General features: G+C 44.4%; 1 long non-coding RNA gene across 1 annotated transcript in view; it reads left to right on the plus strand.

Moving 5' to 3' along the window:
- LOC309541484 overlaps nucleotides 1-27,610 on the plus strand; it is a 174,935-nt gene that overhangs the window by 100,260 nt on the left and 47,065 nt on the right. Inside the window, exon 3 of the long non-coding RNA XR_014223731.1 lies at nucleotides 14,352-14,381. This is a non-coding gene — a long non-coding RNA (uncharacterized lncRNA). The remainder of the gene's footprint in view (nucleotides 1-14,351; nucleotides 14,382-27,610) is intronic.

The following is a 27,610-nucleotide window of genomic DNA, read 5'->3' on the forward strand; positions in this document are numbered from 1 at the left end:
CCACTTCCACATATGTGGGAAAACCATAAAATATCTGTGCTCAGAGCGTGGGTAGGCAAACCCTTTTAAGCACAAGGGCCACATTCCATAATGGGAAACTTTCTGGAAACCACAAGTCAGTGGTGGGTGGAGCGAGAGGCAAGAAGAGCAAGAAATATAATTTTTACTTTTGCATAGTAGGCTAGTTTACACACACAAACACACTGCTCTCTATCCATCCAGATAAGCAAGACGCATTGCGTGCCAAGGCCTCGTGACCCACAGTTCCTTAGTAATTAATAAACACACAGGCACAAGTATTTAGGTTTATGGGATCAAATAGGCCACAGCTTTATTAGTTACAGGTGTGAGTAGTTTGGCTTAGGCATTGGTTGAAGCCAGGCTATATCTGGACTCCCGCCCTTCTGCAGGGAGTCCATCTAAGGGTAAACCACCAATAGGGGGAGCCCTATGACTTATATCAAATAGGGGCACCCTGATGAGTCCCCACTGGGGTTGTGGCATGGCCCTAGCAGACGTCCGGACATCAGACAGGATCCACACCCCTGGATCTCTTTAACGGGATACCCTTAATGAGGATTAGCAGGGGGAGGCTACAACCTCCCCTCCATCCAAACAAAGGCTTACCCAATGCCTAACTTCATAAAGTTGTGATGACTGCTACAATGTAGGCGAAAACTGAATGGCTGATGCCAATTTGCCAAGTGGAAAAAAATCCTACCCGGCCCCAACATTTGTCCATAGCAAGGTCGTGTCATAATAAGGCATAAAAAAGAGGGTGGGTGGGTTGGGAGATCCAGAGAAAGGGTGAGAGAGGAGAGCCCCCCCCCCCGGCTGCATTGCAGTTAAATTTCCTGCAGCCATGCCCCCTACCAGCCCTGATTGGCCAGCAGGACCACACTGGGTGTGACCCTGCCCAGCACCGGTGACACGGCCAGGACAGCACGAGGGGGTGTCAACTCCCTGCCCCCACACCGGATCACTGCAGGGGCCCAGATGCCTGGCCGCAATACCACCCACAGAAAAAGGTGAGTGGACTTAATCAAGAGTTCACCCATCCAGCTAGACAAAAAACACACAAAGTGAAACGGCAGCTCGGGAAGACAGGATGTGTCATAGGCAATGTTCCAAGGGCTGCACGGCCCTTAGGCTTGAGATTTCCCACCCCTGGTGCAGATCATCACGTGATGACTCCATGTACGCTCCAGGTGGATGCTATTGATGTATCAATGCATGTGCATACTTGCCATTGTCACATCTAGCGATGGACAGACCAGTTTCAAGAACTTTTGTCTAAGAGAACGATGTGGTCCTCATACAAGTAAATGACTCATAGTTGAAATGGGCTTGAATACCCTTGAAAGCAAGGATCTAAGTGGACTCCTTGTATTTGAAGTTTATTAGGTATGACCTGAACAAATCTATGTAGCTGTTTTATGTTGAATCAGACTACTGCATCATCTGTGCTAGAGTGAACCTCGGACCTTAAGAACATATGGAAAGCCCTGATGGATCAGACCAAATGTTTATCATACACAAGCAGCATGTTTCCTACAATGGCCAAACTGGTACATGTGGGAAGCGCAAACATGATAGGATGAATAATCGGGAGAGCACTTAAGTGTGCTCCCTATTCTTCCTTTGCATCAAAAAGTCAGCACATCTTTTTCTGCTATCCTGTATGGGGGTGATCTCAAATTGCTTTGTGAGCAGATCGGGGAAAGCATAGAGAGTTGACAAACTTAGCAGAGAATTATGGCATGTCGAGAACTCAGCAGACAGGAAACTGGGCAGGTTTTAGGAAGGTCACTGGGAACTGGAATCAATTCCCTAAAAGAGATTGTCAAAGATTTCAGCTCTCGTGGAAAATTACTTTCTCAAGGTAGCAAATGAGCCCTGTGGCTGTTTCATGGTTTATGGCATCCTCCAGGCCTTATTAAACTGGTCAGTAACTAAACAGGTTCAATCAAGTAATCAAGCCGCTACACATCACAAAAGTTCAGAGTTCTCTGGAATTGCTGTTTTAGCATCTAGTCTTTAACGACAGCAACCTCCAGTTAAAAACAAACACTTTGGAATCACCAAGAGTAGTCAATTTGCCAGATGATTGAGGCCTGTCTGTTTCCCATCTAAACATTCTGAGATCAAAGGGGGAACAGAAGCACTTAGCCTTCAGGCCTGTTTCTTTTAAGTCCATATTAAAAAAAGAATAGCGATGAGGTGCTTTCTTTAAAATGGTTGCTTCATCATGGGAAACTTTAGTTCAAGTTTCAAACTAAGGTACATTGGGGTAATCCAACACATTGGCACAATGTTCTGTTAATAAACTTGGGCTGCTGCCAGACTTCAAGGGGTAGCAGGGAGGACTTGGCCCAATGCCAGCAATGGGCCACCAACTCATCCTCCACAGTCAGGGCAGGGCCAAGCCACATGCTTTCCATGCCACCTGGCTGCAGCTTTGGCAGCAACACCACTTCACCAGGCCCCCAAACATACTTCACTGGTTGATGATTGGAGGGACTTTTCCATGGGGGCTAAGCTCTACTCCCATCCATGGTAGCTGCTAGCCATCTTGCCCAAAATGCCAGGTCCTGGCCTGTAGATCTGTGAAATCTATTAATCTGTGGGTCATGGAATAAAGTTTTGGGTAACCTAAAATGGTGGGCAGCCACCGCAGATGAGAGCTGTGCTCCTGTTCAAAAGCAGAAGCACATGCAACACATGCTGCAAAAAGCATCTGAGAGTCTAGTGGGGAGGATGATAAATAGCAGTGCAGGTGGGTCTCAGCCAGTGCCTAACCTGGCAAGGTGGCACCAGGCCTGATTATTTCTATCACTGCCAGCTCCAGATTTGGGGCAACATGCCCTTAAAGGCCCCTTTCTCTGAATGGGTCAAGATCCTCCTTGGTGCTGTTGCCACTGCCTGTTTGTTTGTTTGCTTGCTCTGTTCTCCTAGGCTCAACCTGCAAAGGGAGAGAAGCAACTGGTGTTGATGCTCCTTCTCCTGGCTCCTTTCACTGCTTGCTCATTCAAAGAGGGCAGGTATATTGTCAGCAATGACAACAAGGAACAGGAGCAATGAAATCAAGGAATTCAAAGAGTTGTCTTTAGAACACAAGAAGAGCCTTGCTGAATGAGGCCAATGACCCATCTAGTCCAGCACCCTCTTCTCACAATGACCAACCAGATGCCTGTGAGAAACCCACAAGCAGGATCTGACCCCAAGAACACTCTCACTTCCCACAGGAGGCAGTGATGACCATAAACTTAGATAGCATTGTTTGGACTCCCATTCCCATCAACCCCAGCCAGTATGGCCAATGGTCAGGGGTGATAGGATGTGGAGTTCAACAATATCTGGAGGGCCAAAGGTTAACCACCTCTGCTTTGGCTTGCAAGTCCTCCCAGCAAAGACTGTGTCGGTTCTTTTTTCTGAACAGAGCCAAGGGCACCGCTGGCTCTAAGTCAACATGTAGCAGTGGCAACACTTGTTCCATGTAGACAATGCTGTGATTGTGTCCTGATATGAATGGAATCATTTTCAATTCCAAAACTGAGAGCTGCTTTCATCAGCCAAAGAAAGCAACTTGTCCCCATTTGTTTTCCTGCATAAAGTTTTATATCAGTCTAATTGTGCATTGATTGCAGTTCTAAGAAGATGTTAGTGTTTTCGTTACAAGCACTTTTAGATGCTAAAGTATTGCAATTTGTTGTTTGATTTACATTTTCATGAAAATGGTTTGTGTTCTGTTAAGGCGCAGGGAATTAAATGAGCGTTGTCTCCGTAAGCATAGCCCATCACTCAGACTCCTTTGCCCCACCTTCCCTTGGAGTAAGAGAACCCAATGCTTCACCCCAAGATGAAAGAGGGGAGCTGGCTCCCATCCTTTTTCTGATGACCCCTTAAGGTACTGATTTTAGAAGGCTAGTGGGGGGGGGGCATAATTTGGCTGAGGGCCAACAAGCTGAGACTGAATCATGGTAAGCTGGAAACTTTTGGGTGGGTGATTCCCAAGTTTCAGAGCCAGGGAGCTATTTAGGTGTGCAAGCTAGAGAGTTCACCAATTCTCAGTGGGGTTGCACTCCTTCTGAAGGAACAGTTGGAGCACATTTAGCTCCATCCTTGTCATTGGAGGCCCAGGTAGCCTCCATGGTGAGGGGTGCCTATTATCAACTTAAGTTGGTACACCAAATATGCACTTTCCTGGACTGAAGTAGCCTGGCCACTGTGATTCCTGCATTCGTAACCTCACTACTGAACTACTGTAACATGTCTTTGAGACTAGTCTGGAAGCTGAAGGTGGTGCAGATTGCTGCAGTCAGGTTGTTGACTAGAGCACCAGGACATTCACATATTACACCTGTGTTGAGGTAACATATTAAGCACACACACACAAATTTCCTTTCACAATGTGAGCTCTGGGAGAAACCCTATGCTTGTGGTGCTACAGTTCAGTAATTGTTGGCTCTGGATTTGAAGGCTTTATGGGCAGATCCTGATTAGATGGTAATGAGTGATACTCCACTTACTTCAAAATGTGATAAGCCAACCTGGCTACATATAGGACCCTTCTCTTTAATTTGCTGAGTGGGGCCTGAACTACTGACTGAAAATTGGGTCCTGATGGTACCGCTGCCGAACTTCAGGTTTGTGTGTACAGCCCTGAGGAGCTGAGTGGAACACTCTTTAATATACCTGTGATGTTGCCATAATGGCTGTGCTGCAGGCCAGTTTTTAGAGCCCTGCCAGGGAGCTGTATAGAACCCTATTCAATAAACCGGCATTGTTATCATCAAGGACTGCTCCCTGCTCCCTCTGTTTCCCTCCTACACAAATGTGACACCAGGGCCCCTATCCGCAATGCTTGCTAGTGGAGACTGGCTGGAAGGCAAGTCTGAAGACTGAACTGTTAGGTCCAGTCGTGGACAACTCTGGGGATATGGCGCTCATCTCACTTTACTGGCCGAGGGATCCGGCGTACAGCTTCTGGGTCATGTGGCCAGCATGACTGAGCCGCTTCTGGCAAACCAGAGCAGCGCACGGAAATGCTGTTTACCTTCCTGCCAGAGCAGTACCTATTTATCTACTTGTACTTCATGCTTTCGAACTGCTAGGTTGGCAGGAGCAGGGACAGAGCAACGGGAGCTCACCCCGTTGCGGGGATTCGAACCACCAACCTTCTGACTAGCAAGCCCTAGGCTCTGTGGTTTAACTTACAGCGCCACCCGTGTCCCAGGCAGCCAGAAAAGACCTGCCATTTTTCCAGTGGCCTCTGATAAGACAGATAAGGAACAGCTGGGAGAGACACGGCCATTGCCTGTCTGGTTATAAGGAACCCCTTCAGTATGATGGACCAAATAAAGTATGATGGACCAAATAAAAACCTGGAAAATATGGTGGGAACTAGGTGTCATTCCCCCCCCCTCCAGGCATAGGAAGGTCAGGTGTTACCTGGTGCGGAAAATTTCTTGTCAAACCCCGCCTCCTTGATTATTATTATTTTTTGCCTGCAAAAATGGTTTTACGTTATTTCATATTTTCTTACAAAGGAATAATAATAAGTAATAATAATAATAAACTTTTATTTATATCCTGCCCTCCCCAGCTGAAGTTGGGCTCAGGACGGCTAACATCAGATACATAACATTGGTATAAATCAAACAATAATTAAATTACCTCCTAAAAACATGTCAAAATCAAATTAAAGTCTAATTAGATGGCTTTCAGCAGGGTTAGGGTTGGGAACAGTAAGTGCTCCACTGAACTGAAATTTCAGCCTTCATGACATAGGAAAACGGCCAAGTAAGCAGCTATTTTCACGGAGGAGGGTCAAGATATTAACTGATATGCATGAAATTTCATATATAGCTATATAACCCCTAGTGTCGTAAAATAAGACCTTTGGAGCAGGCATTTTTTTTAAAAAAAGATTTTTATGAACCACCCTAGTAGGGCAGTAAGAAGAAGAACAAGAAGACAAGAAGAAGAAGAAGAAGAGTAGTAGTAGTAGTAGTAGTAGTAGTAGTAGTAGTTTGGATTTGATATCCCGCTTTATCACTACCCAAAGGAGTCTCAAAGCAGCTAACATTCTCCTTTCCCTTCCTCCCCCACAACAAACACTCTGTGAGGTGAGGCTGAGAGGTCACCCAGCAGCTGCATGTGGAGGAGTGGGGAAGCGAATCCAGTTCACCAGATTACGAGACCACCGCTCTTAACCACTACACCACACTGGCTCTCCTTGATTTGTTGCCCCCTCCATGATGGAAGCTGGGGTGGCTCGCCCCCAGCCCCCCCTTCCTACGCCCCGGGCCCACCCCCATCCTCATTTTTCTTTTTTCTTTTTTGCTCCTGGGCTTTCACATCTTGACTGACATTCCAACTGAGCCAAAGCCCAGTAGGGGCTGTATTCGGTGGGGGAACAGATTTTTCTTAACTTCCCCTGTCACCAATAAGCCACTGTAAAATGAGCAATCCAGTGGTTGTGGCTTGTGTGCAAGAAAAGAAAAGCCAGAGGCCTTCCTGCCCGTGGAAGCCCATAATGGCTGAGCAGCCTGAACCACAGTTTTTACAGTTACCATAGAGCGGAATTTATATCATATACTCAGGCCTAATTCAACTTTTCTGCAGTGCTTCTGTGTGTGTGTGTGTGTGTGTGTGCGCGCGCGTGCGCGCGTGCGCGCGTGCGCGTGTGTGTCTATGTTCATTCCTCATTGCCTTTTGACATTTACCTCACTTGCTGGGATTGTTAGTATTTGCTGCTGCCCTCCATTTATTTATTTATTTGCCTCTCAAAAGAAAAGGATGCGCAAGATAAAAGCCAAAAGCAATCTACAGAAATTTAGCCTTTCCGCCTCCAAAGCACAGAACTCTTGCAGTGTGCCAGGCTTGTATTTTGATTTCTCTTACAATTAATTCTGGCAAAATGTTGCCATACTGACAGGAAATTATTCCCTCTTTAAGTACACTCCTCTTCAGAGGCTACTGTAAGGAAGAGCTCTGACCTTTTGCGGTTATTTATGATGTGAGCTGAACTATCTTTAAAATCGTCATCTATCAAGTGCCAGGCACATCTTTGTGAAGTTCTACAGAACCATAAATAATGGAAGTTAATATTCCTCTACAGTGTTTATGCAAATTTTAAACAGTGATATAGGTTTGAAAAATAAAAACACAGGAACCTCCTCCCTACCACCACCCCCCATTGGTGTTATTTGTAGTTCACAGCAGATTAACACTGAAGAAGGAGGGTGCTACTTTCTTTATTTAGATACCTGGAAGCCTAAGATTAGAATGTGACAAGAAGGTTACAGCATTTTTTTAGTGCAACAAGAGAGAAACGTTTTAAGAACTAAGCAATACTGTACTGCATTTTAAAGGATATGGGTGCAATCCAAGTTAGTCATGAGAACTAACTGCGCAATCCTGTGCATGTCTAGTCAGAAGTAGGTTCCACTGATTACAGTGGGATTGATTCCTGGGTAAAAAAGTAGAAAATTGCACCTTTAGGCTGGGGGGAAATGTATAGCAGAAGTAGCCTCTAGAACAGCCTTTCTCAACCTGTGGGTCCCCAGATGTTGTTGAATTACAACTCCCATCACCCCTTGCTAGCAAGGCCAGAGCTCAGGGGTGAAGAGAGTAGGTTACCCTTGATCTACAGGATTGAAGTCTTTGTCCATCTCAGTCTAAACCCCTCCCCAAAATGATTTTACAGTCTAATATAGGCGCAGAACATGCCACAATTAAAGGCTAGCAGAAGAGGTGGAAAATGCAAACATAAAAACAGAGGGTAAAGGAAGCCACACAGTTTATGTCTGCACCCCTGTGTAGAATTACCCATTAAAAACAGTGGAACTTCTGAGTAAGCATGCATAGGATTGGGCTGCTTATGTGGTGGAAGCACTGATGCTGGTGAGCTTCAAAAGGAGTGAGGAATGGAATACAACCCCACCAACCACCTCCATTCTAAAAGCCTTGACCAATTTTCTGTTGGTCCCAGACCACTTCAAGTTTCCATTCAACTAGAAATGAGCACCTGCCGCTAGCTAGCTCCACCCCATGCTGTTCCCCTAACTTCATGAGCAAAATGACTTTGCAAAGGAGAGGAGGAGAAACCATTGGCGTGGAGAGTTCATTATACACAGAAGAGGCCTCTTGAGTCTGAAGTGGCCATTTACACATTGTCAAAGAAAGAATCACCAAAAGTGGAAGCTAAAAAAGAGGGCACAGATTTCCATAAATTTATATGGATACAGTTTTCTATAATTTAAACAGAAATGCAGAGTGCCTCTCCATAGTGGGGGGGGGGGACTGTGACCAGATGTACTACATTCCTGCTCAGCCTGCTGTCCTGGTGCTAACTGATGATGATGGATGACAGCACCTGCCGTTCTCCCGATGGTTCTTTATGTTCAAACTAGGTTTGGACTGGGCAGCCCTTCAAACAGAGCAATGATATGGAAGTCTTTTTTCAGCCAAAGACACCTTGGCCCCCTCAATATTTGTTGGCAGGGGACCGTGGGCCCTCAATTTTGAAGGGGCCCAGTGTGAATCGCATGCATCACAGCTTCAGTGACCAGCTCTCCAGAGTGCTCGGCCTCCTCCAGACAGTCTGCATTGTCACATGGGCCCTCTCAGCCTCTGCCCGAAATAGTTGCCTGTGGGAGACCAATAAGCAGGATTTGAGCACAAGAGCGGTCTCCTTTCCTGTGTGTTATGTACTGAGTTGAATAGGATCCAAACTGCAGCAGTCTGATTGGTCCTAGAACAATAGGATTCAGAATGCAGCAGTCTGATTGGTCCTAGAACAATGCAGCAGTATGATTGGTCGGCAGGAGCCACCCAATCCAGTTCCAGATAGAAGTGAATCCACAACCTGATTGGCCTACAGGAGAATTCTGGAGTTAGCCAATCACGTGCAGCCCATTGTGTAAATAATGTATATAAAGCAGATACTTTGAGGGCACTTTCATTCCCTCCTCACCACTATGAGCTGAATAAAGAGCATGAAATCCACTCTTGACTCAGAGTATATTTCACTGTGCTTTCCAGCAACTGCCAGAAAGAAGTGTTGCTGTCTCCACATGGTTACTCCTGCCTATCAACCCATCCAAAGCATTGAGACCACATCACTTCCCAGACTGTTCTTTGAGCTGCCAAGTTGCTTTGCTTGCCTTGGATTTCAAAGTAACTTTCAACAGCATTGTTTGAAAACACTTGCTGATTGCAAGACTCCTTTACAAGGGCAACTCTGAAAATAAATGAAAAGGGGGCGGAAACCTCCTCAATGCTCTAAGAATTCTAAGAGAGGCTGAGGCTGGCAAAATAACAGACATTAATGGAACTAGATACAGGTATGCATGTTTGACCTCCGCAGTAATGAGTGAATACTAAACCTGGTTAGACTTGTAATCTTTTGCTACCCTGACTGCATAATGCATTAGCCCTGGAAAGTGTTTGCTTTCATTTGAATCAATCTCCACTATTGAGCTGAAGAAGAGTTAATATTCCAAACAGTTAAAGGAATAAAAATGGGGGATGCACAACTGTAGCCTCAAAAAAAGAGAAATCTTTAGCAAGAAAGGAGAAGAATGCAAATGTTTTCAGACAAGGTTTTTCTAAGGCAAACCAAACAGTTTCCCTGTCAATATATTAAAACAGCTCACGTCCGCATGCATGTACACCAAGTTTCAAGGTGCTTCCTGGTAAAAGAACAAATGTTTCTTGAGGCAGAGGCTGCATATACATATCTATTCTAGAATCTTTGGGGACCAAGTTATTGGTTTGTTTGCTTGCTTTTATCCTGTGCATTCCACGCACAATCTAGATCTATTGGGGGGGGGATGCCCCTGAAAATCACTTATTGAGAAACTGGTTTCATTCTGGGGCGTGGGCGGTGACACATTGCAGGTTGATTCTGCACACACACACACCTGTGCATGTTGGATGGTGGCTGTTCTGCAGTGGGGGGCATGTATCTACACCTGCCTGATGACATTGTGCGTGAGCCTAGACCAATATTGCAATCACTAAGCGCTGGATTTACGTATAAGCTAAACAAGCTGTAGCTTAGGGCCCCACTCTCTTGGGGGCCCCAAAAAAATTTAAAGGGAAAAAACACTGGATGTACATTTCCAAAATATAAGATAAAAAACAAATAAAATAAAACCTATATACAGCAACAGTGTTTTGTGTTGTGTTGGCTCCAATTTGTTATGTGCAAATGGTTTTAGATACCTATTAGGCCATAAATTACCATATAGCATATATTCAACACAAAAAACAGCAACAATTTGTTGTTGACAAAGGACAGCTGGACATATCAAGGGCCCCATGACCGCTTAGGGCCTCATCGAACCTAAATCCAGCCCTGCAATCACCAATTCCTTAATTCACCTGTGGCATGTGCAGGAAGAAAAAGGAGTGAATACCCTTATCAAGGGACAGGTTTTCAAAAGCATATTGAGTAACCACACCCACCCTTATGGGGAGCAGGGTCTCAAAGCAGCATGTTCACAGCAACCATAAATGATTTCAGGTTGGGCAAGGTGACGGCTGTATTTGTGCTGCTAATGTGTTGGTGTGTATTCCGTAACACTAAAACCAAAGAGGAGGAGAAATCTGTCAGCCAGTGACACCCCCTGGACTGGATATAAGTAAGGAAGCAGGTTGGCTTGGAGGAATCCAAACAGGTTGTTGGGGCACTGCCCCATTTGCACTAATGGACCAGCCTTCACTGGCAGTGGCCCTCTTACAGAACCCATCATACCTAACCATTGGCCATGCTGGCAGCGGCTGATGGGAATTGCAGGCCAAAACAGCTGGAGAGCACCACGTTGTGCTGGAGAATCAGTGCAGCCGATTGCTAAACTAACACTCTCTATACTACCTTCTACACCAGGGTTTCCCAAACCTGGGTCTCCATCTGATTTTGGACTACAGTTTCCATAATCCCTGACCACTAATTCTGTTAGCTAGGGATTATGGGAGGTGTAGTCCAAAAACAGCTGGAGACCCAAATTTGGGAAACCCTGTTCTACATTTTACTTTGGGGGGGGGGGAATCACTAGAGAGACAGGACCGATAGAGTTGCAAACTCTCCCATGCAGTGGGAGAAATGGACTTCCTTCCTCCCCTTTCAACACTGATTGTCTTGCAGAAGCAAGAGAAAGAGCTAGTGCCAGGGGAGGACTAAGGTGGTGGTTTAAAGGGAATCAGCAAGCATGTGTCTGTATTATAGTATCCTATTCTATTTGCTGAATCACTGAGTAACACTGAGGCCCAGCTTTATGGCTCCCTGTGGTGCTTTAATATCAACTTTTGAATCAGGCAACAGTATAGGTTTAGCATGCAGAAAAGAAGATTGAAGAAATGTGATGATAATAGCTTTCAGATACTTAAATGTTTGCCATGAAGGCAGTGAAAAATAGCTGCTCCTCAGTACCATGGGGTTAGGGAGGATGCAGCAGCTGCCATTCAAATTTTTACAGAAAAGCAAAGCTGCTGCTGTTGTCCTTGGGAAGTAGAGCTCTGTCCATGCAGATGATGCCTTCCCCCTGACAATTGGTAAAGTCTCCTTTCTCACACAAAGCTACTTTACATGTTCTACAAATCCTGGGTTGTTTTTTACAAGTTAAAGCAATTGTCTGGGTTTGGGGGATTTTATTTCTGATCTTTTTTATTTGTGTGTGGGCAGTTCAGGCTCAGGCTCTGGCACGGTCGGCCTGGGTTCTCATTTTAAATATTAGGTAGCCACGGTTCTCCCAGGTGGATCCTGCCTTTCCTGTCTAAGGTGACCAGGCGTCCTGAGCTACAGAGAATTATTACAATGGGTGCTTCCAGGCAACCTGGTTGTTGAGCATTCCTTCTGATTTGTTTGATAGGGTAGTTAGATGGAGTTGCATCAAGCATGTTATCCCACACTTTCCAGGGCATTTCTCCACCGCTTTCCTTACTGCAAAAAAATACATTCCTTTGGGGAAGTGGACTTCTTGCACACAATCTCCCAATCAGCTGTAACTATGTGACCTGAATTTGCTCGTATGTGATTGAAAATAATGACAGTCTGGAAGAAATATGTGATCCTTGAACAATTTAATTAGAATTTCCATATGTGAAGCAGGTTGAGGCAGGGTTTGTAGAGATGGAATTACAGTAAGTTCCACAGAATCAATAAATTTTAGTATATTATTTGAGTCTATCAATTTCAGGACATAAAATTGTTAATTTTCATTCATTATATGCATTTATTACCTTAAGCAACCATTTAAATCCCAGCATTTAGAATAGCACTATCTCTTTAGGAGCTCAAGATGCAATTAAGGTTATTCCATCAAGAGTTCATTATTTTCTTTTGCTATGAAAAAAATCAAAGAAATCAATATTTTAAATGAAAGGTAATTCTGGATAAGGAAAGATTATAATTTAAATCTTTCTGCATCAGAGAGAAGCTCTTTGTCTGTGCTAATTTATGGCTTTTATTTAATTGCATTAAAATTATATTCAGCTCTCTGTTTAAGGCATTGCAAATTTCTAAAGTAGCCTTTGCCACTCTGTGAACTTGGCACAGAATGACATTTCCCACACAATGACGGCTTTGTGTTGATATCAGCTAAAGCCAGAACAAATATTTGCAAATGTTCTGAACTTGCCAGGTTTGCCAATCAAACTTCAAATACACAATTTCAAATTTGCACATTGTCTGTGAATTTTTACCAACAAATTTAAGGGTTGTCTCCTCATCTGAGACATTTAGTGTATGATGAGAATTCATATTTGATGCCTACTGAAATCAGAGCAAGTCAAAGGGATCTTCCAGATGACCCGTATATGTGGTGGTTAGAATATGGGTCCCTGTTTTGTTTTGTTTTTGCAGGTGTATTCTGATACATTAAGTGGTGCCTTGTACTGGAATCCCCACACATCATTCTGATGTATTAGTTTTTCTGTGATGCTCCCCCAGTGTTACCACATTATTGCTTGGGAGGGCACACTCTTGTGCTACAATGCAACAAAAGGCAGACAACCTCCCTCCCGTCCACCCCCAGTCCAGAACATTGGTATGATAAGTGGCAGAATTTCAGCAGAAGGTTATGGGACATGCACAGTATGTCCACCCCAGAAGTTTTGCAGGCACAAACAGTATTGAGCGCAGGTTCAAGCATAACCACCCCAATATCACCATGGACACAAATCATCATGATGCACAATAAAAAGAACATCCGGTGGTGTTCAAAATCTGGTCTTTATTGAACATTCATTCCAATTTGTTTCTGGGGCTGTTATTTGACAAGGAGCATCCATCCTGTTTTATTTGTGGGGTATTTACATGTATTCCTGTAAGTACTTCCTTTCAATCTGCATTTCTCAATGCATTTCCCTCTCTTTCTAAACCAGAAAATGTCCAGTTTCTTTTTCAAAGGAGATGTGCTGTACTAAGGCACTATAATCCACTTTAGATACAGAAATCTAAAATTCCAGTGTGCATGCAAATCCCTCCCTCTAAATACAGTCTGGAGGCACCCTAAGGCTGCATTTTTATGCATGCTTACTTGGGAGTAAATCCCATCGAATCCAATGGAGCTTTGTTTTGAGGGAAATGTTGTGGATACTAAATACCTGTTACAGTCAGGCACCAAATCCTATAGCACATTAACTACTGTCTAATGCAAAGTAGCATTCCGGGTCACCATAAAATGCAGTTCAATACCAGTACATTTTTGAATGTGAAATACAGGTCTCAAATACAGTACAGTAAATATCCAGCAAATAAAATATTCAGAGCACTTTTGACTTAAAAAGAATCACCGCAGAAAAATTTGTGAGGCTTTTTGGGGAGCAAATTGGGTTCATCTCTTATTTCAGCAAGCAGCATTGACATATATGCATTCAGTTCAGCTGGTGGCTGGAACAGACTGAAATGATCAGAGGAACAGGCTAGAGCTTTCATTTCTCTCCTCTCAAATATTGCTACTCTCCAGCGGCATTTCATATAAAAGAAGAAAATCGTTGTTGCAGACTCACCTAGGCTCAAACTGAACACACTGGCCTTCTGCCATCTTTGATAAAAGAAGTTTTTCCAATGTCCCCATATGGGTTTTTATTCATTTGTGGGTTTATAGAATTTATGGGTGGTAAGTCTGTGTATTGGAAGGGGAATGAAGGTAAAGGCAGCTCACAGCCTTTCTTCAGAGCAGAAGGCATCATCTTCCAGAGCGCCAGGGTAACCAACTGGCCTCCTTGCTCTGACAAGTGAGTAAGGTGATAATGAGGTTTGGCTTTGGCAGTTTAGCATAGAGAAAATCAGAGGAAATGAGGAAGCAGAGGCTAAATACTTCTTTCCTTCTCTTTGACAGGGTTCCCCTTTCATGCAAGCATGCTAAATGGTAAGTTTTCTTTACAAGATTGTTTTGCATATTTAGTTAAAAGCTATAGATTGCATTTTAGTTGGCTGAAGATCTTTTGTTATAACTCAGTGTGTTTTACAAGCCAAATCTATGCAGTCAGAGGGAAGAATCAGTGAATACAACTCTGCTCCTACTAAATTAGATATTATGTTGTGCAGCACTTTTTTGTGACAGTATTTGCTGGTATGGAGTACTGCCAACTTTTTTTAAAAAAAAATCTTTTTTTCTTCATTTGGTGCCCATAGCAGCCATTTTGTGCTGTCATACACAGCACAAAGTATCAGGACCCCATATTCTATGCCTCACCCCCTGTTTTGTGTGTGTGAGAGATAGGAGATTGTGTGTATATGATAGGTCATACATAACATATGACAGATCAAAACAGCTGCCTCATTGGGACATAGCTATAGGAGCTGTCATGATGAGTTCCTGTAGTTCAGAATTTATCGCTAACCACTGTCAGCCTGTGCCTGGACTGAACCACTTCAGGCTGCAAGAAAGGGCTCCCATGACACAATGCTCCGTTACAAAATGTATTCCTTGAACATAGGAAACTGGCATACCCGGGAACTAGGACACCAGGCAACCAAGGCCACTGTGAGGGGCAATAAAATATATGAAGAGGAGTTCTGGGAAGGTCTGCTCCCTCGCCCCTATTGATCTCTGAAGGCTGAAGAGAGTCCTCTGACGCATATACATGCTGCAAGGAGCCTTCACACTTGGTTGTACCTGACGAAGGGACGACACACATTTAAGACCTTAATTTATCACCTCATGCTACTGTAAGATTTTAATCACAGTATGGAGAGATGGAGCCAGTGAGCTGTGTTCAGGGGAAATGACTGTAGCTTTATGTCAAAAGAGGTTCTGTGAGCTCCTGACATATTTCCTACAGGATGCAAAAGCAAGGATAAAGCTTATAACTTTGGTGGTACAGTGGGCAGAGGAATGGCTTTGGGTGTGAGAAACACGGTACAAATCCCTGTGAACGGATCCATGCTTAGGAAGTGGAAAACTGCTAGGATCAGTGCTTCCTATGCACAGGACAAGCGGGTGTGTGGACAAGCCCATACAGACACCATAATGTCCCCCTAGATATTTGCTCCTGCAAAGCAATCCACAGCTTGGAAGGAGAAAAACTGAAAGCAGGAAAATGGCTTGGGGGGGAGTGTTACCCCACCCCCAGCCTCATTTCTTGAACTCAGTTAGTGACATGTAGGTGGGTTCCCACGAGGCAAGACACAGTGATAAGAACAAGAAGCTTTATTGAATTAACAGAACTGGACAACAGGGGCAAAGCAACTGCTTATATACATTTCTGAAGGCCTGGGCCGCTCCCACTCCCAACGTGATTGGCTGCCTAAACTTCCAAGCTGCAAATCATAACTCAGAGTTTAAGGGCCAATGGCAGAGGCCCAAATCCTGCAATGTTCTGTGATTGGATATCATGTATCGAATCAGAACACAGGGGCTCAGAATCCTTAGTCCAGACTCAAGCTCAGGCAAACACAGACCACTGAGTACATAACAGTTAGCCCCTCTCTGCAGCTTTTAAACTTAAAGAAAACGAAGAACTGCAGCAAGGGATGCCAGGCTTTGGGGGCCTGTGTGCATGTCTTAGAATTTTCAGAGTGTGTGTGCTTTAGGGGCACCTGTCCCCTATAAGAAAAGAATAAGAGTCATGGTGGATCACGCCAAAGCCCCATCTAGTCCAGCCCTCTGTTCCTACAGTGACCAACCACACGCCCCTGTGGGAAGCAGGAGAGCAGGACTTGAGTGCAGCAACCCTCTCCCCAGCTGTGATTCCCAGCAAGTGGCCTTTAGAGACATGCTGCCTTTGACAGTGAAGGTAGAGCACAGCCATGGAAAGGTGTGATTTTGTCTATTATCCCTCTAAAACCATTGCTATCTCTTGGGGAAATGAATTCCATTGTTTAACTAGAAGAATCACTTTCCTTTGCTTTCCCTGAGTGTTCCAACATTTATTGGACACCATTGGATGTCCCAAATTCCAGTATTATGACAGAAGGAGAAAAACTTCTCTCTTTTCACTTTCTTCAAACTTCTCCCTATCCACTTTCTCCCTCTGGTTGCTTCTCTCGCTGCCCTAGACAGGCAGAAAGAGAAAAAGATGCCCATAAAAGCATCTAAACCACTGTCTCTTCCCCCCTTCAAACAGCATAAGAAGGAAGTTGGAAAATTCCCATTTTTCTTTGTTTTGGCCTCTAAACAGAGCAGAATTATTCCCTTGCAGCTCAGCTAACGGTAGACAAAAGGGGCATGTGTCTGTTGTTTACTGGAAGTTAAGCTATGGAATTAAGTATCATGTTAATTTGTGCCTTTATGTGGAAGGAAAATGGAAATTCCTCCATTTGTAATCTTGATGAGCATGTTTTAATTTCCAATCTAGACACCATGATTAACACTCTTAATGAAGTTTCTCATATAAATCATACCCTAATAAAGTGACTGAGTGAGAGCTCAGAAAGGCAAATTGCAAACTACAAAATAATTACAAGCCCAAGTCATTAACAAAATTCAATGAAGCACAATATGATGATATTCTCAACAGCATTCGTCACATAAATTGCATCCTAAAGAATGCTATATGGAACTGCTAAACGTTTTAGAGTTTGGTAATAGCTGGTGCCCCATTAATCAGTTTAATACAGCTTTCAGGAAGCTCATTCCACTGTTGCCCCCCCAAAATCCATAGTTATTTTGAGCAAGACGAGCCCTGCTGGGTCAGACCAAAGGCCTATCTGGTCTAGCATTCTGTCCCCACAGTAACCAACTAGATGCCTCTTCGAAACACCCACAATCACCCTCTCTCCCGCTCCTGATCCTCAGCAACTAGTATTCAGAGGCAACATAGCTGTACCCATCATGAGTCATAGCCACCATGAAATTTCTTAATCCCCCTTTAAAGCCATCCAAGTTGGTGGCCATCATTACATATTGCATTAATTCAAGATTCTTTTTATCTATTCAATGTTTATTTAGCATTTTATTTTTAAAAATATGTATATTCCACTGTACCATAAAAATATATCACAGTGGTTTACAGTATAAAAGCATGAAACCAAATAATAAAATCAGAAAAAAGTTAAAAGCAAGTTAAAAGCAAAAAATAAATGAAAAACAAACCTCTTAGACTATTGTGGAGGATGCATAAGCCTGTCAGAATAGAAACGTTTTCGGCACAGAAGACGCCTGCTGTATCTCTAGCAGCAGGGTAAATTCTACAGGACTGGGCTATTGACATTAAAGGCTCATGTTCAAGGTTCCCATATTAATTTATAGGCTACAGTACTTAACAACTTGGGTTCAGAATTCGTTGGGGATCATCTGACTCCTTATATCCCTACCCAATCACTATGGTTTTCAGGGGAGTCACTGTTAGTTGTCCCCCATGGTTCAGATTCTTATAACTGTGATGCTACCACCCCTTACTGCTAGATATCCATGTCTCCAGTCATATTTGCTGATAAATCTGCTGGAAGTAATGTTTATAAGTACTCTTAAACACCAGAGATACCCCCTCCCTTCTGTGGATCCTTCTTTAGAAAATGAGTGAGTGAGCCACACATCAGCCTTTACGGTATGATAAACTATTTTGCATATTAACCTAAATGCAGACGTAAGGAGTTGACATTATCTAAAGGCAGAGATAGCAGCATGAGGAAATTCTGTTACTAAGGCAACTATAACAATAAGTATTACCATTAACTTTGAACAATTCTGTCTATATTTAAATTGAATAGGATAATGTGATTTAAATTGAATAAGGTATTTGTACCATATCTACAAATATTTAGGTAACAGAGAATTAAAAAATAATAATGAATGACCTGGTTCCATTTTATTCCCCTTTTCACAAAATGGAACATCCAAGGTTTCAAAAAATAAATAAATGCACAGCTCAGGAATCTTGGATTGGGTTTCTGAAAAATCTGTTAATTGACACATTTCTAGGTTGCAGAGAAATCGTTTGGGAGGATGCTGTTCTCAAACGCAAGCTTAGCATCAAGCCAGAATTTAGATGTGTTTTGCAACCTCTTTGTTGCATTATCAGTGAACTAGGTGAGATTAGTTCATGTGGCAAGCTAGGCAACTTGATTCAAGAACTGAAGATCTGCAAGTCTGGGTCACACTAAGTTCCATCTAGTTAGCTATTCTTTTCCAACAGTGATCTTCAAAAATTTACAACGGGGGCAAGAAGGTGATAGCCACTGGCTGTTCACCAATTCTTCTTTGGTGATCACTCATAGCCGAGTAAGATTGTCTTCCATAAACACGGTTTTAACAATGAGTCTGTAAGTGATTGTAGAGGTCAATTCTGGATCCACACGTCCTTCCACAGTGGGGACATTGGATTCCGGGCAGGAGTTGATCACAGTGTGGATTTTCCAAGTGTGCCTTCCTCTTAGCATGTTTCTCCCCTGCGTCCTGAGTTCAAGTGTCTTCAAAGCCCATGACACCTTTGGTAAAGGCTGTTCTCCAACTGGAAAAAAGTCCCCTTTTGCAGGAGGTTTTCAAAAAAAGTGAAAAGAAAGCAGGGGCAGACCTACATGTGGGGTGGTGGGGAGAGCCTGCACCTAGAAACCAGGGAGCATGGCTGGCGTCTTACAGCTAAAACAGAAACAGCTAAAAACATAGGGGGGAAAGCATTTATTTAAAAAGGGACAAACATTAGTAGAATGTGTGTGTGTGTGTGTGTGTGTGTGAGAGAGAGAGAGAGAGAGAGAGAGAGAGAGAGAGAGAGATTAAAACATACAGACCATTACTATATTCGAATCATACACTTTTGGAATTGTTTTTAATATGTTTCGATTGTTGTAACACCTGGATTCCTTTGGGATAGAAATTTAATATAAATAAATAAAAATGAACCAGACTGTAGGAGGCAATGTGAAGTAGACCCTGGTAAACATCAGTTTTGACCTTTTTCTAGGCTTTGCGTTTTATACTGTGCTATTTTTGTCCATACGACAAGAACAACCACATATATTTTCTCCCCGTTGTTGAAGAACAGAGTCTTAGTCTGACTCCGATGCCGGGCACTGCCACTGGATACCAGAGAACAGGCAAACAGGCAAAGCCAAAATGATTTTAATTGCTTCCCCCTCCCTCCAAAAAAAGGGACATTTACCTAATTTCACTGAACTGCCGTTTACAAACCCATAACCCGGTTGGCAGATAAATTAACATTTTGCAAAGCGTACTGGAAAACAAAATACAAAAAAAAAAAAATCCACAGGAAAAGCAATAAATCAGCACTGGCATCAAAACATATAATTTCAATAGCATTTCTAATATGCAAAGTGTTTCCCCCCCCCCAACCAATTGCTGGGATCCAAAATGAGGCAGCCACTGTCCCACCACTGCAATATAAGGGATGGCTTATTTTACAGGGCTGTGTCACAGACCACCAGTGACTGCCCAATTGCTTATCTTGTTTCCCTCCTGTTGGGGTACAGGATCTTGTTTCCCTCCTGTGGGGTTGCAGGATCAGGGCTCCTGCCAGCAGGGCTTACTGGTTGAGACTGCCTGGGAGGCAACCCTGCAGCCAGTCAAGACCTGCTATTTCTCCTCCCTGGCAGAGGGGCTTGATAAGTCAGATAAGGAACAGCTGGAGAGAGATACAGATGTTCAGTGTTCCAGGTGAAGGCCTGCAAAATCCCTCAAAAAATTGAGAAAAATGGGTTTTCCCCTGCCCATTCTTCTGGTGTCCTCTCACTGGCCTTCACATCTGACTGGGGTGCCAACTGAGCCCAAAGCCCAGTAGGGAGGTGCTGTAAGGCCACCTTAGGCTGTACCCTCTTGGTGCCTCAGCACCCTGTCACTAGCCTTTGTAAAATGAACAGTCCTGTGGCTGTGGCTATTTGTGTGTGGAAAGAGAGGAAGAAGAAGAAGAGAGAAGAGTTTGGATTTGATATTCCGCTTTATCACTACCCTAAGGAGTCTCAAAGCAGCTAACAATCTCCTTTCCCTTCCTCCCCTACGACAAACACTGAGTGAGGTGAGTGAGGCTGAGAGACTTCAGAGAAGTGTGACTGGCCCAAGGTCACCCAGCAGCTGCATGTGGAGGAGCAGGGAATCAGACCTGGTTCACCAGATTATGAGTCCACTACACCACACTGGCTCTCAAAGTTGTTAAAGTTCGATGTTTTATTGTGTTTTAATATTCTGTTTGGAGCTGCCCAGAGTGGCTGGGGCAACCCGATCAGATGGGTGGCATGTAAAGAAGAAGAAGAGGAGGAGGAAGAAGAAATAATTACTCACCTTTTTTCTAAACTAAAATGTCTCAAATGCCACAACCTTTCTTCATAGCGGAGTTGTTCCATCCCCTTGATTATTGTGGTTGCCATTTTACAAATCTTTCCCAACTCTACTACAGCCATACCTTGGAAGTCAAACTGAATCCATTCTGGAAGTCCATTCGACTTCCAAAATGTTTGGAAACCAAAGCATGGCTTCTGATTGGGTGCAGGAAGCTCCTGCAGCCAATTGGAAGTCATGGAAACCCTGTCAAACATTCAGGTTCCAAAGAACGTTCAGAAACTGGAACACTCACTTCCAGGTTTGCAGCATTTGAGAACCAAAACGCCTGAGTACCAAGGCATTCGGGATCCAAGATATGACTGTATATCCTTTTTGAGGTGACCAAAACTGCACACAGCATTCCAAATGTAGTTGCACCACAAATTCGTATAATGGCATTGTGACAGTGCAACAGTTTAACTTTAAGTTCCTTTCCTACTAATCTCTGGCATGGTATTCACCTTTTGCATGGCTTCCACACACTGGATCACCATGATTAGCAGTTACTCTTCCAAGGTTGTTTGTGTCAAGGGTGTGTGTCTTTCCTCCTATCGCTTGCATTCTGACCAGCCCCTTTTAAAAAACACCTGGGATTGAACCAGGGCCAATAAATGTGCCCTTCCCCTGTAAAAGTAAATAAAAAAGTTTTTCTCTACAATTATAACACATTGATTTAGTAAAATCTGGTGGTTTGATTTTCATAGAAAAGTTTTTGCTACCCCCAGCCCCCTTTTTAAACTTCAGACTGACCCAAGTCCAACTGGGACCGGAGCTCAGTCAGTAATCTGTTGTCTGATGAGTCTGAGCAACAAGGTGTATAAACAGGCATCAGAGGAAAGGGCCTCCCCTCTCTCCTTGAGTCCTGGAGCCAGCCGAGATTTCAGACATAGGCTCACGACTGGAGTTTCAGCCTTGGCTGTATCTGATGAAGGGAACGGCGCACACTTAAGACCTCAATTTATCACCTCATGCTACAGTGATATTTTAATCTGAGAATGGAGAGATGGATCCAGTGAGCTGAGTTTAGAGGAAATAACTGTAGCTTATTTATTCCCCAAAGTCCAAGGAATAGCTTTGCTCCAGGAACGAGAAAGGAAGGAGGGTGAGGGGAAATGTGACCATTTGTGGGGAGAGAGCCAAAGGATCGGACATGCATTATGTGGGATGTGGGGGTGCACATTTGTGTAATCTATTCCCACTTTGAAGGAGGGTGAGTGATGAAAATTGTGTGTAAGTAGAACCTACAACGTGTGTACACCCAGCGTGGTGTAGTGGTTAAAAGCAGTGGACTCGTAATCTGGTGAACCGGGTTCGCTTCCCCGCTCTTCCATATGCAGCTGCTGGGTGACCTTGGACTAGTCACACTTCTCTGAAGTCTCTCAGCCTCACTCACCTCACAGAAGGTAAGGGAAAGGAGATTGTTAGCCTCTTTGAGACTCCTTAAGGGGAGTGAAAGGTGGGATATCAAGACCAAACTCTTCTCTTCTTCTTAATGTGCTTCTCAGTGAAAAGCCCTGTGGAAAGGAAGCAGTGCTTACAGGGGAGGTCACTGGAAACTTTAAAAAGTTTCTTTTGCAATGATTTGTGCACTTAATGAAGCAGTAATGAAGAAGTGGAAACAGATTAAGCTCCCTTTTCATGCAACAAAACTTCTGCCACATATCAGATCCCAGAGTGTCACCCCAGCACCCCCAGATGCTCAGGGCAGAGTGAGGTAGCTATCTCAGATCATGGGTGCTGAGGAGCATCAGTGGCGTAGTGTGGGGGGTGCCAGGGGGCCGGCCGCACCGGGCGCAACATCTGGGGGGGCGCAGTCGCTGCCTCCGGAGTCGCCGAAGAGCCTCCGGCACAGGCTGTAGCAGAGCCCCATGTCTCGTGGAACCAACGAGCTGTGCGCGCGTCCGGGCTGAAGGCGCCCGGCAGGCAGCTGCTCTCAGCCCCGCGCGTCAGGGCCACGGAGGACATGCCAGGCAGCCCCTCCTCACAGCCCCGCCTCCGCCAGTGCTGCTGCAGCTGCTGGGCTGTTGCATTTTCCTCGCCTCTCTGCCCCCCTCCTCCTCCGGGCAAGCGGCGTGGTTTGGGCGGCAGCGCCAGCGGCAACTCGCCTCAGATCGGCAGGTTAGGGGTTAGGGGGGGCGCAAATTACTTGCCTTGCCCCGGGTGCCGACAACTCACGCTACGCCGCTGAGGAGCATAGCTGTCAACCTTCCCTTTTTTTGCGGAAAATTCCCTTATTCTAGCGCCGTTTCCCACTGCTTCCCACTTCTATCCTGGATTGTTAGATACCTGTAGACTGTCCCTGGGACAGATGAGGCTGCTGATCCCTTATTTTTGAGGCTCCCCGGGACAGATGAGGCTGGTGATCCCTTATTTTCAAATCTGAAAGTTGACAGCTAGGCTGAGGAGTGATGAGGGGGGAACAGTGACATATCCCCTAGCTCTTCTTCCTGAGCTCCCAGGCCAGCCCTCTCCATTAAGAGGACAAAGCTGTGTGCCTTGTGCTCACCTAAGCTACCCAGATGCTTTTAGGAAGATAATGCCCTACCCTAGGTTACAAAGGGTAAAGGGTACAAAACGATAAGTTTTCCAGCTCTCTGACTCCTTGATCCTTTGCCACCTTACAGGGCGATCCTAACCACATCTACTCAGAAGCAAGTCCTATTGAACTCAGTGGGGTAAGGGGAGGTTAGGATTGCAGCACTAGACACCTGTGAATCCTCTAACCTGCAGACTCCCAGGCCAGATGCAAGACACACACATCCCTGTTTTATATTCCTCTCTTACTTCATTCGAGATCTTTGTTCTGCACTTAAAGGGGCATTTTATTATCTCTCTTTCCAGTTCTGGCAAGTTAGAAATAGCAGCCAAGGAGGAAAATTAATATGTTTATAAAAAAAAGGAAAGAAAGAATGCAAAGCTTTGGTTTCCGGAATGGATGTTAATTCATTATATGTGGAGATAATTATGCAAATATCATTCCTGTGTTGTCTGACAACATGAGAGGCATTTGAAAACACTGGTTTTGTTGTTGTTGTTCTTGCTACTTGTTGTGTTTGGAGCATCTTGTGCTGTCTCCTGATGTGCAGCCAGCCAAGCAAAAATGCAAATGTATTTCCAGCTTACACAAATCCAGATGCCTTGGGAGCTGACGGATCCGTGCCAGCCTTCACCAACCATGAAATCTACTTAACTCCGTACTGTACTTTCACATGGGAAGGGTTAAGTGAGAGGCAGAGCCAGTGGGTGGCTTAAACAAGAAGATAGGAAAGTAAATGTTAAGTGGTAAACAATCCTGACTGCACAATAACTGTGGTTCTTTTAGGAGAGATGCAGGTGGTAGAATAGCTTTATCCTCTCTGCTATGCCTACTCACAGGGCTGCTCCAAGATATTTTGATGCCTGAAGCAGAACCACAAACAGCCCCAGCCCCACCAACTCACAGCCCTTAGCACCCAACATAACAGAGGCCTTCCTTATATGTACTGAGTCAGACCATCTAGCTCAGTATTGTCTACACTGACTGGCAGCTGCTTTCTAGACCTACCTGGGGACACGAGCAATTGAATCTAGGACCTTTTACATGCAAAGCCATATGCTCTGCCATTGAGCTACAGGCCTTCCCCTAAAAGAAATGTCTGTCAAGAGCTGGCTTCCTCAACCTCAGCCCTCCAGATGTTTTTGGCCTACAACTCCCATGATCCCTAGCTAGCAGGACCAGTGGTCAGGGATGATGGGAATTGTAGTCTCAAAACATCTGGAGGGCCAAGGTTGAGGAAGCCTGGTCAAGAGGCATGTGAGGCAAAATCATCATCGTCATCATCCCTCAAGGGTCTTGCCTTCTCGCTGTTGATAAAAGTAGTATAGCAATATATTAAATAACCAGCCGTTTACTTCTTAAGACATCTGGTTAGCCACTGCGATAACAGGATGCTAAATTAGATGGGCCATTGGTCTGATGCAGCAGGGTTCTTCTTATCATATTCTCAGTACAAAATTCAACAAGGTTTCAGGAAAGGATGGCTTATTGTTAAGCGTCTTATCGCCTCCTTGTTTATGTTCATGCAAGATCGTGCATGACGAAACCTTTGGAGCAAAGTTTCCAGTTTATGAGAAAAGGTCTCTCTTTTCATTCATTCTCTCTCCCCCACCGCCTGCAACATATTCTTGCTGGTCAGCCAACTACTTTATTCCTCCAAATCCCATAGTAGCCAAGCGGAAAAACAAAAAGCCCAGATGGTCCCATTTGATTTCAAGAGTTTGGCAAAGTTCTTAATGAGCTGGAACTGACCACCTCTGAAGGGGATTCGGTCTTATGTTTATATATTCAGATGTGTTCTATCTTGAGGTTGAAAAATAATTCCTTTAAATGCCGAAGAAGAAGAAGAAGAAGAAGAAGAAGAAGAAGAAGAAGAAGAAGAGTGTGTCCTGAATGCTAAAAAAACAAGCAGGGTGGTTCATCTGGGATTAACAAAATTCATCTGGGATTAACAACATTCCTGCATGAATGTTGACACTCACAGAATTTGGGGCTAGTTACAGATAGGTAGCCATGTTGGTCTGCCATAGTCAAAATAAAAAAATTCCTTCCAGTAGCACCTTAAAGACCAACTAAGTTAGTTCTTGGTATGAGCTTTCGTGTGCATGCACACTTCTTCAGATACACAGAATTAGAATTTGGGGCATTCACCAAGACATTTAATTTGTATGCCTCATATTCTGATGTTGTTACAGGCTGGGCTGTGACACTTCCCTCCCCCCCCAAAAAAAAAACCCACAACCACAAAAGCCTACAGCTTAAAAAAATGAGAAGGTTAGTTCAAATCAATATGTGAATGTAACCGGCCCTACAGGTTTTGGGGGCCTTCATAGCCCGTTTAAGATTTCTCAGTCACAGTGCTGCAGTAGAAGTCACAACTGACAGAACTGATCAACATTCATTAACCTCCAGAGGGTTTTTACTACAATTCCCATCAGCCCCAGCCAGCCAAGCCAGTGCCTGGTGAGCCAAGATTAAACAAAACCCTAGACCTGCCAATGGAGGCAGCCATTTTCCAGGAATGCTCCTGGTGGTATCACGTATAGAGCATTTTTGCCAGTAGGAAACCCTCCAGGCTGCCCAGATTACAGCTGTTTGCCTGAAGAAGAAGCAGAGTGTTCATGCTTGAGGGAAGTGGAGTGCCCTTTGTAATCTTAGATAATGGCTTGCCCCTCCCCCATCCCATGCTGAAAATTCATGGCACTTGGTCAGCACCCCCAAAGTCACTGAAAATCTCCCCACCATCAGCGCCACATCTTTCATGGGGGACAAATGACCCCACCAAATGTGCAGGTTTCCTCTGGTTCCATTGCCTACTGTGCACCCTTTCTTCAGCCTCCTTGCCTTTGGGCTAGGATTTAGCTTCCCATTCCCTGTTCTGTTCCTGTGTGAGGTTTTAATCCCAGTCAAACTGACCACCACCCCTTCTCTCAGAGAATCTGGATTGGAGAGTTTGCTTTGTTCCCTGAGCCGCTGAACATTCCGTGCGACCACACCTGCTCAGCCAATCCATGCCAGAGGCTTCACTACCACAGGAACAACATCGATACATTAAAAGAGATCATTAAAAGGTGCCCAGCACCAGGGAATACTTGCCAGAAAGCCTGAAAATGGGCATGAAGGCAATGGGTCTGCAGAGATCATTGTCAGTTTTGTGGGGAAATCATGGACTGTAGTCACAGCCTGCTGTTTTGAAAAATGGAAGGCCAACTGTGCCCAGTTGAATCATCCACAGGGTTATCCTTGATTCCCCCGTCTACCATGTGGATAGAAGATCATAAACAGCCTTTTCTAACTGAATGCTTTAGGAAGCAGCAGCAGCTACCTTCCTTCAATTAGAACTCTGTTGGCTGCTAACCTGGTTCTTATTCTGTTTCATAAGAAGGACTATGAAGGGAGACATTGTAGAGCAGAACTGCAAAGATAACGGGTGCTTTTCAGATGCAATGCATAAACCCTCTGAAAGGTTTCTATGTTGGATCTGGAGGGCAGGCAGAGATGGGGCTTCATGACATGGACCTCAGGATATTTCCTATATTAACTCTCCCTACTTTCTCCAGAAAACTGGAAATAAGAGTGCTGCTGGATCAGACCAAAAGCCCATCATGGTCAGCATCCTGATCTCACAGTGGCCAGCCAGATGCCTAGATGAAGCCTGCATGCAGTTTATGAACTCAACAGCACTCTCCAAACCTGTGATTCCCAGCAGCAGGTGTTCAGATACTCTCATACTGGAGCCAAGAGGTTCATGGCTAGTAGCTATGGGTATACTTGTTCTCCATGAATGTCTTTTAAAGCTTTCCAAGTTAGTTGCCATCACTACATCTTGTGGATCTGGATTCCCTGGTTTAACTATGAAGTTAGTGAAGAAGTACCTCATTTTGTCTGTCCTGAATCATCAACCAGGTTCATTGGAATGAGATTGGAAATAGCAAGTGGCAAAAAGGACTAGGGAAGAAGTTGGTCTAGCTGAATGGTTTATTCTTAAAGAGGAAGAAAGCAAAGGGGCTGTGCAAAAGCATTTGCTAGGAACCCATATGTACCTTTCTTGGTGCATGGATGTCTACACAAATATCTTGAGTAAATACGCCCAGCTCCCTGGTGAGCCAGATATTCCTCAGAGAATGCAGGTTTGGATGTGTTGCAGATAGCATTATCTATCCAATTAGAGGGTTCGCACACAAGAGCTATCCCATGTCTAAGCAAACTGGACCAGAGTTCAGAGCTTACTGCAATGACTGAGATTGGTGTGGAGACAAATCTGCAGCCTGTGCTCACATTTTTTCCCCTCCTGTTTCCTGAACAGAAAATCACATCTTGCTAAGTCAAGCAGAAAATGGAAAGGAGA

Source organism: Podarcis vaucheri, assembly GCF_965113315.1.
Source record: "Podarcis vaucheri genome assembly, chromosome: 10".
In the NCBI taxonomy this organism is placed as follows: Eukaryota; Metazoa; Chordata; class Lepidosauria; order Squamata; family Lacertidae; genus Podarcis; species Podarcis vaucheri.